General features: G+C 50.0%; 1 long non-coding RNA gene across 1 annotated transcript; it reads left to right on the top strand.

Annotated features, from left to right (window-relative positions):
• The first annotated feature begins 6,859 nt into the window (after window positions 1-6,859).
• On the top strand, window positions 6,860-8,670 carry LOC119310904. Its single transcript, XR_005150800.1, has 3 exons — window positions 6,860-7,316; window positions 7,427-7,634; window positions 8,608-8,670. It is a non-coding gene; the product is annotated as an uncharacterized LOC119310904 (long non-coding RNA).
• The last annotated feature ends 2,167 nt before the right edge of the window (window positions 8,671-10,837 follow it).

Here is a 10,837-nt window from a genome sequence, read left to right as displayed (position 1 = left end):
CAATTACTCCACCAGCTGGGCGGACCGCGTGCGCGGCGCGAATGCGGGCGCGCTGGAAGCGCATTCAACGCGGACGGCCGCTGCGGAGCTCGAGGCGGAGGATGGCTGGGTCACCGTCGCGTCCCGTCGGCCGCGCCGGCCGGCTTTCTCTGCTGCTCCATTGAAGACGCGCCAGCCAGTCCCGGAGTGGATTAAAGGACTTTGTTTCCGCTGCCTCTCCCCTCACCACCGACAGACTGCGTGCTGCAACCCCATCACTTGCCGCCGCTGCTTCCAATCCGGCCACCGTGCGCGGCGCTGCTACAACAAGCCTGCTCCTCACCTCCGTCCAGGCGCCTCCGGCGTGCGTCCCAACCGTCCTCCCCAAGTGCGCACGACGCCTTCTGTGGCTGCAGGCCCCTCGTCACCTCCACCACCGGCTGCTCTCCGTCGTCCGCAAGGTCCACCCCGCGCCATGGCTTGGAATGGCGACCACTCATTGCGGCCGGCTGAGGTCTTCACGGTGATCCACGCGACGCCGGCCATGCACCAGGAGGCGGCGCTCCTCGGCTCCAACGCCGTGGTCGCCTGGCTCGACCGCGACCTCAAGGCCACCACGCAAGAAATCGCCGATGCCATCGTCCTCGAGCTGGGCATGCTGGCGGAGGACGTCTGCGTCGTCAAGCACTTCCCTGAGGCCTTCCTCGTCCGTTTCTTCCATCAGCACCACTGTGCGGACGCGGCCGAGCGTAGAGACCTGAAGTTCAGGGACACCAGGCTGCAGATGCGTCCTTGGCGCCTCGAGGCGCACTCGGAACACGTGGACCTCGTCCACCACGTCCGTCTCTGCCTGGACGGGCTGCCTCTCCAAGCGTGGGATGATTTCGCCGTCGCGCAGGCCATCGGTCCGGGCTGCTCCATCGACTACATCGAGACGGCGTCCAAGCTCAAGACGAATACTGAGGTCCTGGGGGTGTGGGCGTGGACGGCGTCGCCTGCAAATGTGCCGCGGGTGAACTGGGTGACCCTGCCGGCGCGCGCGGGAGGTCAGCCGATCGTCGGTCGTCGCGGTCTGGAGCGAAGGGTGATCATCCACCTTTCCATTCATGAAGATCCCACTCAGGGCCCAAGGATAGTGTCAAAGGGGTACACCTACCAGAAGGGGGTCATCGACGGTGAGCGGCAGGCACGCGATCCCCGCGAGCGCATCTCTCGCCCTGTCGAGCGCCATCGAAGAGACCACGACGACGACCCGGGTCATGGGCGGGATGACAGGGAGCGCCGTGGCCGTGACAACTCGCGGAGCAGGGAGGGCTGGGGTGACCGCATCCGGCGCAGCCTCTCCCGCCATCCAAGAGATGCGTCGCGCGACAACCGTCGTGAGGACGGCCGTGACGGCCGCCGCGATGGGGGAGGCCGTCGTCGCTCCGCCGAGCCTTCCATGCCAGACGGGGTTCTTTTGGGCTCCGGCTCTGCCAGCGTGGATGCAGTCCGAGCCCGCGAGTCTCTGCCTGTGCAAGCCCCGCCTCTGGCCGCCGGGCGTGGCCGCAGCCCGGCACGTCAGCTCTCGCCACGCTCCGCCCGCCGTCGCTCCCAGGATGCCCTCACGCCGCCAGCGTCCCCGCCTCTGTCACCAATAACTGTGCTCCCACCAGTGCCGCGCTCCAGGCGAAGCGACGACCGGCCGTCACCACTCTCGCAGGCACCACCGAGCCAGACTCTGCTTCGTCTCTGCTCGCCGGACACACTCCAAGCGCCGCTGCCATCGCCCACGAAGCCGCCGGGCTTCGAAGCTTCACCGACGCCTCCCCTACTCTCTACAGGGCCGCTGCAGCGCACGCCTGAGCCAGTGAGGCTGCGTAGGGGCGCCGTTGGTGCTGGTGGTGCTGTGGGCCTGCAGTGCCTCGCACCTCTTTTTGCCGAACGCCAAGAGGCCATCCTGGACTCCCCTGCTACAACCCCTGCTCGGGCACCAACTGCTCGCCGGAAGACGATGGCCGGGATCACTATCTCCAAGACCGGTGGCGGCTTCTCCATCGCCAAGTCGCGTTCTGCAGCACGCCCCAAGGCAGCTCCAGTTGCAAGGGCTGCGGAGATTCTCGTCTGCCGGAGCCTTGGCATTGTCAAGGACGGAGAAGACATCACGGCAGCCGCGCTGGAGGCCTTCGCGGAGCGCTTCAAAGAGCAACTGTCGCCTGAAGTGATTGTTGCGATGCGTGGGCTATTCAAGCTAGATGATGGCAATGCGATAGGAGTCGAGGAAGCTCTCATTGCGCATGGAGGGGTCGGCTCCCTCGACCTGGATTCGAACGACGGCGGCGCTGCGACTCTGCAGGCGACCACCTGAGCACCGGCCGTCTCTGCCCACCGGGGGTCCTCACTTTTAATTATGTCAGCACAACCTACTGAACTTTTAGGTGCTTGGATTATGTTCATGCTTAAGGCTGCTCCGTGTGTTTCGAGCATGCTTTCCATCGGCCTCAGGCCATGTATTTGCTCTGCCTCTTTGCTTCTGCAAGTTGGTTGGATGTATCTGAACATCAAGTGGCTCCATGCACTTTTATTTCTGCTGTTCCTCAAAGCTCCAGGGTGCGTCAGTTTCCATAATGTTTGAACAACCCATCAACTTTCTGAGCTGGAACGTTAGGGGCTTGAACTGCCCAAATCGACGCTCTACGGTGAACGCCACGATCGCCTCCTCGTCGTGCCATGTGGTGTGCCTACAAGAGACAAAACTCGGCAACATCGACCGATTCACCGCAGCTTCTCTGGGTGGCCAGAGGCTACGTAGTTTTGCGCAAAGACCGGCAAACGGCACTAGGGGAGGAATCTTGCTGCTCTGGGATGATCGTCTTGTTGAGGTTTCCTGCATCACGTACACAGCATACTGTCTTTCCGCCATGATCAGTGTGCGAGGGACCGGTTTACGCTTCAAGATCACATCCGTCTACGGCCCCACAGACCCCTCCTGTAAAGACGCTTTCTTCGCCGAGCTACTCAGCCAGAAGCCTACGACTGGGGTGGCATGGCTCGCCACTGGTGATTTCAACCAAATCTACCGGGCCAGAGACAAAAACAAAAGAAATGTCAACCGAAGCAGGATCAACCGTTTTAGAGCAACGCTACAAAGCTGTGAGCTCAAAGAAATACACCTCCAAAATCGGCGTTTCACTTGGAGCAATGAGAGGGAAAACCCAACTTTGTGCAAGTTAGACTCGTTCTTTTGCAACGCCGAGTGGGACGCATCCTTCAACACCCACGTCCTTCATGCTCTCTCCTCTTCCCTCTCCGACCATTGTCCGCTACTACTTGCCGATGATAAGGGACCAAGGAAGCCTCGGGTCTTTAAATTCAAAAACTTCTGGGCATCCATACCCGGGTTCCATGAGTTGGTCCAAAGGGCGTGGAACGAGAGGGTGGATCACACTGAGCCATATCAAATCCTATACTACAAGCTCAAGAAGACGGCTCTCCGCCTCGCAGAATGGAGTAGGAGACTTTTCTCAAAGGCAAAAATTCACCACCATGCCGCTCTTCTGGTGATCCTTCGCCTCGACATCGCCCAAGAGGACAGGCTCCTCTCCACCGAGGAGCTCGACCTTCGGGCCAGGCTTAAGAGAAGGGTCATCGCCTTGGCTGTGCTAGAAAGATCGCGCAAGAAACAATGTGCAAGAATTTCAAATCTTAAAGAAGGGGACGCCAATACAAAATTCTTCCATCGCCGAGTCACCGCTAGGAGGAGAAAAAACCATATTCACAGGATCAAGAATGATCATGGTTGGGTCACCGAGCACGGTGCCAAAGAGAAACTAATCCAAGACCACTTCTCCAATGTCCTAAAGAGAGGCCCCCTGAGCCGCAAAGATTTCAACTGGGATGAGCTAAACCTGGAACCTCTTGATTTGCACAACCTTGACTCCGCGATAGTCGAGAGTGAGGTCCTCGAAGCAATCAATGACCTACCCAGTGACAAGGCTCCGGGTCCAGATGGCTTCACGGGCCTCTTTTTCAAGAAGTGTTGGGATATCGTTAAGCCGGACCTCATGCGGGTCATGAATCATTTTGACTCCCTTCACACCGCGAATCTACAGTGGCTCAACTCCGCGAATGTGGTGCTCCTGCCTAAAAAGGAAGGGGCGGAGGGGATCGCCGACTATAGGCCCATTAGCCTCATCCACGCGGTCGCAAAAATTATTGCGAAGGTGCTCTCCACTCGGCTGGGCCCCCACATGACAAGCCTCGTCTCCAACGCCCAAAGCGCCTTCATTAAAACAAGAAGCATCCATGACAACTTCTTGTATGTTCGCAATCGCGCTCGGCGCTTGCACAAGAGCAAGACCCCGTCCCTTCTTTTCAAGCTTGATATTCGCAAGGCCTTCGACACCGTCAAGTGGGAGTATTTGCTTGATCTTCTCCAACGGCGAGGGTTCCCTCCCAAATTCAGGGATTGGATCGCTGCCCTCCTTTGCTCTTCATCTTCGAGGATTATCCTCAATGGTATTGCCGGTGGTCCAATTAAGCATGGCAAAGGCCTCCGGCAGGGTGACCCCATCTCCCCACTCCTATTCGTCATCGCCATTGACCCGCTCCAAAGAATCCTAGATGTGGCCACGAGGAAGGGGCTCCTGCACAAGCTCAGGGGAAGGGGGGCAATGCTGAGGACTTCTCTTTATGCGGATGACGCGGTGGTTTTCTTGGCCCCGATCAAAAGAGATGTGGAAAATCTTGCATGCATCTTGAGAGGCTTTGGTGAGGTCACGGGCCTCTGCACCAACTTCCTCAAGAGCTCAATGGTGCCCATCCATTGCAACCACCTCGATCTGGGTTGTTTGACCCAAAGCCTGCCAGCAGCAAGAGCTTCTTTCCCTCTGCGGTACCTAGGACTCCCCCTCTCCGTATGGCAGCTGAAGTTGGTGGACCTGCAATTCCTCGTGGACAAGGTGGCGAGCAAGCTAACAACATACGAGGGTCAGAACATCACCACCATCGGGCGTACGACTCTTGTCAAGTCTGTGATCACCTCCCAACTAGTCTACCCCGCCACTCCGTTGGTCATACCGCCCTCCATCCTACACACCGTCAACAAACTTGAGAGAGCCTTCCTATGGTCTGGAACAGACAAAACGACAGGGGCGAAATGCAAAGTAAACTGGGAGATTGTTTGTCGGCCACTCGAATATGGGGGACTTGGGGTCCTCAACACCAACAAGTTTACACGCGCCCTCCGGCTGCGGTGGCCTTGGTACGAATGGAAGGATCCTACCAAGATGTGGGTCGGATTGGGAAACCCTTGTGACGAGGAGGACCTTAACTTTTTCTATGCTTCCACCACCATCTCCATTGGTAACGGCGCGAAGACCCCCTTTTGGGACTCCCCTTGGCTCCTTGGGCGCAAGCCTAAGGATATTGCCCCGCTCATCCATGAAGCTTCCATGCGTAAGAATTGGAAGGTGCGGGAGGCCCTCAAGCACAACGCATGGATCCTCAAGATCAATCCACCCACCTCTATCTCCGCCGAGCATGTCACACAATTCTTCACGCTTTGGATGCTCCTTCATGAGGTCCATCTTGACGAACTCTCCGAGGATGACATCCTTTGGAAGCACTCGGTCTCGGGGCATTACTCGGCGGCCTCCGCATATAAGGCACAATTTTTAGGATTGGTTCTCTCCCCCATGGACAAGATGGTTTGGAAAGTTTGGGCTCCCCCAAAAGTCAAGTTCTTTGCTTGGTTGGCTCTCCAAGACAGGATTTGGACCGCGGATAGATTGGCAAAGCGTGGGTGGCCGAACTGTGATCTTTGCCCCCTTTGCAAGAGGGAACAAGAGAGTGGGAGTCACCTATTCTTCAAATGCCGCTTCTCTAGAAGGCTTTGGTCCTTGGTCATTGACAAGTACCACGTCCCCGACTTCGTCATTTCCACCTGGCCCCTATTCGACTCGGTCCAATCTTGGTGGGCAAGTACTTGCGACGACGGCTATCCGCACAGACAAGCCAAGGCATCCCTCACCATGCTTGTTTCATGGACAATTTGGAATGAACGAAACGCGCGAGTTTTCAGGCATAAGTGTGCCCCTCCGACAGTGCTGCTTTCCTCCATCGCCACCGAGGCTAACCTTTGGATCATCGCCGGTGCTAAAAAACTAGGGTCTTTGTTATTGCGCGAGTAATCCGCATGCCGTATACTTGGATTGTTTGTAACTAACTCTATTCTCTCTTATTTAATGGATGAGGCAAAACTTTTGCCTCCGTTTCAAAAAAGATGGCACACACATTAGCTGCCATAAGAAACAAATCATTTTTTATTTTAATATGTCAGCTGAGACGCGTTTGACTACGTACCTTCTTACTTATTATGCAGGGCACCAAGTAACGAATAATTGGATCTCAAAGCTCATATATGAAGAACCGATCTTGGTAGTGGCATAAATGGAAGATGAGATCTATGAATAACAAATACAATAATTACCTGTAGTTTCTATAATTTTCAAAGTTTGTATTCTCTTCAAGATTTTCAGTCGTTCAAGCTCACAAATAAGATACATATGGGCATCAATTCTATCAGGTTTTTACACACATGCTTTATTTTTGAAGTAAAGAAGCAAGGAAAAACTCAGGTAAATGCACCAAAAATGAGATGTCATCAAAAGTGTTTAAGTTATTGCAACATCACTTTTTATGATTTCGTGTACATCTGAATTTGTATTTGTTAGCATTAATCATGGAAAAAATAAACAATTTTCTTTCCCTATATAAGCAATCATAAATTTGCATGTTTCCAATAAAACAAGTGGGTAAATGTAGTACTTTTATATTTTATATCTCTAAATATGGTTTATCAAATAAATGTTTTAGTACCTATATAGACTAGCCCGTCCGGATGCACGGGTTGACGACTAGTCCTATTAATTACTAATACATCAAGGATCTTCATGTTGTTGGTTTTCTTACAAATCCACTCATTGGTAATGATGGTTTAATTTCTTTGATATTTTCTTCAGTTTAGGGACAGCAGCAGTTTTACCACCGATGGTGTTGCATGTAAGCTGGATGTTCTCATTGTTCTCTTGGCTCTGATCGGGTGAGTTCTTCCCTATTTCCTTTTACGGTAGTACGGTTGTATGCATATGCCTCTTGATATTTACCAGCTCTTCTTAGGATTGCCTAACTAGCATATATATTCTCAGAAAAATTATCATCTACGGCCCATTGTCAGCTATACAACTTTTGAATTCTGTGAAGTTCAGTTCAGATTTGATAGCTATGTCAAAACTCAATATTGTATAACATGTTTTTTGTATGAGTGATATCAGCTTTCTGAGTCAGATAATTTTATCGTAAGTGCTTAACTTGATGACTTTGTAAACTTGCAAGACAGAATTTCATTCTGTAAGGAAGTGAAAGACCTTCTCATTTTCTGATTGTTCTACCTCTGTTACTGAAACAGGAACTTTCGCGCAAAGAAAACACACACAGGGCAGGAACATGAGTACTCTCGCCCTTCCATGTTTCTGGTCGATTGAACTCTTCGGTGACCAGAAAATGAGAAAAGGGCAGGTCGTCGATGTACAGACCACAGGCGCTCGGACGCACGGCCGGCGTCATGGTCGTCATAGCTCATAACCCATGAGGGGGTGACGAAGCAAGAAAGGAAGGTTAGTTGACTCTCCTCTAATTCATTTTGTTGCTGTTGAGAAACTCTCCTCTCCGATTCTGATTGTCTTAGTTAGTCCTTGGAAATCTCCCAACATTAGATTAATTTATGCATTAAAAACTACAAAGAGTACAATAGTAGAAACTATAGTCATAGAAACTGATGTGGGTTGCAGAACTCCCCGGCGACGAGCCCAACGGCCTTGTACTTCGCCCAGACAAGCACCATTGGGTCGACGTTGCAGCCAGCGGCTGCGGCCATGCATTTGGAAATTGCAGGAGTTTTTTCTTGAAAAGAAAATATAAAATTTACACCTCTTGCACCACTGATAGAGATGTGCCTTGCTGTAATAAGATGATGGGCTCATGACTTATCTTTCTTGGACAAAACAAGGAATCTAGCCATAACTATGTACATATCTGGATACTCATCTTTTTTTCTCAAGCTATCATGTCAAGTGTAGAGGAAATGATGATGTACAGAATAAGGAGAAAGACATGCTGACAGTACATCCGGTTCCAATTTTCATCATACTATGTGCTAATATATGCTCTCAATGATAATATGCCACCTTGCGCTATCTACACACGTAACATGTTCTTCTTTTGTATAATTATACACTATAAAATTATTGCATGCTTACCTTTGGTGGAATTTCAGAGTTGAAAGGACATGAAGTTTCCACGCGAGGGGAGTTAGTTTTGGTTGTCCTTTGTTTCATAAAAAATGTTGGTATCATTTAGAACTATGTTTATTTGGTGTAACCGGAATTAATCACTGGTTAAACATATAGAAGGAGTCTCTCTATTGGAAGGGGAAAATATAATATTAGACACCATTTATTTTTCTGCTCGCTGATGCATGCAATGTATCATTTGGCCTTGATTTAATGTACTACACTTTTCTTCATTGCCCTCTGTTCTTTAATAAGTCAGACTCATATAGAACCTGATATTTCTTAGTGATGTCTTCAGATCCCATGAATGTCATTTTGCACCGAAGGTTTGTAACCATTGGGGAATGTTTTCTTGCTCTGATGTATCAAGTTGCCATGGGGGTGATTTAGAAGTGAAAGCTAGCAAGCCATCTCCTGATATTTTCCTTACTAGCAAGCTTAATGCGGAACACTTATATTTCAGTACTTGTTTGTTTAATTGTGTTATTTATCTGCAGGTCTCTTCCTTGTCCAACGTATGTCGTACCTAATCAAGACATGTTCATTTAATTTACCCGTCATGTAAATGACACAACATGATTCACTTGTGTATAGTGTAAACATATATTTATTTATGGCAAGCAGGTGTTCAAATTATAGTTGTGAAACATGTATAGTGTAAGGATATAATTATTAAGGGAAGTGACGTCACAGTGGTCGTGCCTGGTCTTCTCCGAGTCTATGCTTGTGGTTTGTGTTCTTTAGATCTGTTCATGCCCTGATATTGCTATCTGATTTCATTGGAAGGTGAAAATGAATTGATATAAGAAAAAATAAAATTAAATGGTGCAATATAGTCACTTTGCCATCTACCAGCAGATGGCAAAGAGGCCACGTGTCATCTACATGTAAAATTTGGGCTGGCCTATTTGGGCTCTTTGCCATCTACCGGCAGATGGCAAAGCTCTTTGCCATGTGCTGGCAGATGGCAAAGCATGCAGCCTTTGCCATCTGTTGGCAGACGGCAAAGAGCCTGCAGTCTTTGCCATCTGCTGGCAGACGGCAAAGTATGCCGTTAGCCTTCTAACGTGGCTAACCTCGTTGAGAGGCTTTGCCATCTGCTAGCTGATGGCAAAGCCACAGGCTCTTTGCCATCAGCCAGCAGATGGCAAAGAAGCCTTTACCGGCAGGGTTTCAGACAAACTGTTTGCCATCTGCTGGCAGATGGCAAAGCCTTTGCCATCCGCTAACCATGCCTTTGCCATCTGCCATGGCAGATGGCAAAGTGCCAGATTCCAGTAGTGGAGGTGCTACCTTCCAGGGGACGTAGGTTGGTGAGGAGGCAGCCCGTTGTTGATCCGATCCTTGTTTGGTGGCGGTCGCGTGGGCCAGTGACGGTGGTGAGGCATCCGGACACCGCGGAGGTGGTACGTCACCGTGTCAGCGAGGAGGATGAGCACGTCCGTGACTACATGGTTGCATTGGAGGGCAGGTTCGACAATACCTGGCAGGTTCTTCAGGGATCTCACTGGAGCTATGATCCTGTGATGGTTCCTTATCTTTGGGTGTCCACCGCCCGCGTCGATACCCGTCGGGCGCTACGGTTCTAGTTGTATTAGTGATAATATTCGACGATGTACGGACACCAAGAGATGATGTACTTTTGCTTATAATTATTGAATGCATGCTAATTTGAATACTATACTTTATTTTATGATTTGGTTTTGCTTATTTTATGATTTGGTTTTGCTTATTGAATGTTCATATTGGATAAGTTCTTCTTCATTCCCGTGTGCTAGACAATTTGATATAATAATGCATTCGGAAATGAAAGGAGGAGTTACGTACGTCGATTATCGATAGTCAACCCGTGATTAATAATAATGATCTAGTTTAATATTTGAATTATGAACGTAGGCTGGAAATGTCGTACTCATCGGACGACGAAAACAGCCCGGGGGAGTGTGACTGGTGCCACGATGACCGAGGTATCTGCGATAGGTTCATTGTGCTGGACGAAGATCGTCGCTTCAGCATTAAGCTCGAGGAGACCTTCGATGTTCATACGGTACGCAACCGACGATAATAGTTTTTTTCGTAATTACTCATGACTTCAACTATTTTAATCATGACAATATTTTTCATCTTTTCCAATTCAACTAGCTTATCCCATGCTTTGCAAGACGCTATGTCTTGGAGAGGATGGGTTTTGAAGACCATGAAAGTTTCGAAACCAAAAAAATTATCCTAAGTACCCATCATGGTGTGGATTTTCAAGTAAAGCTGTACAATGCTCAGAGTGTAACCCATTTTGGTTGCAAAAATTGGGAAGCACTTTGCAAGATGTATGGTTTTGATGAGGGTATGCTTGTTACCATGGATCTTGGTGATCCTACAATCGAGCAAGAGAGACCTACAATTTTCGTCCTTGTGGATACACCTTCAATTCTTCCCCCATGTGAGCTTAACATAGTTATTAAGTAGTTTATATTGTTTATTTCAAAATAGTTGACAACTTATTCTCCATTGACAGCTTATTTTCATTCTTC

This window comes from Triticum dicoccoides, chromosome 5B, assembly GCF_002162155.2.
Source record: "Triticum dicoccoides isolate Atlit2015 ecotype Zavitan chromosome 5B, WEW_v2.0, whole genome shotgun sequence".
Lineage (NCBI taxonomy): Eukaryota > Viridiplantae > Streptophyta > Magnoliopsida > Poales > Poaceae > Triticum > Triticum dicoccoides.
The sequence above is the reverse complement of the archived record's forward strand: the minus strand, read 5'-3'. Positions and strand labels throughout refer to the sequence as shown.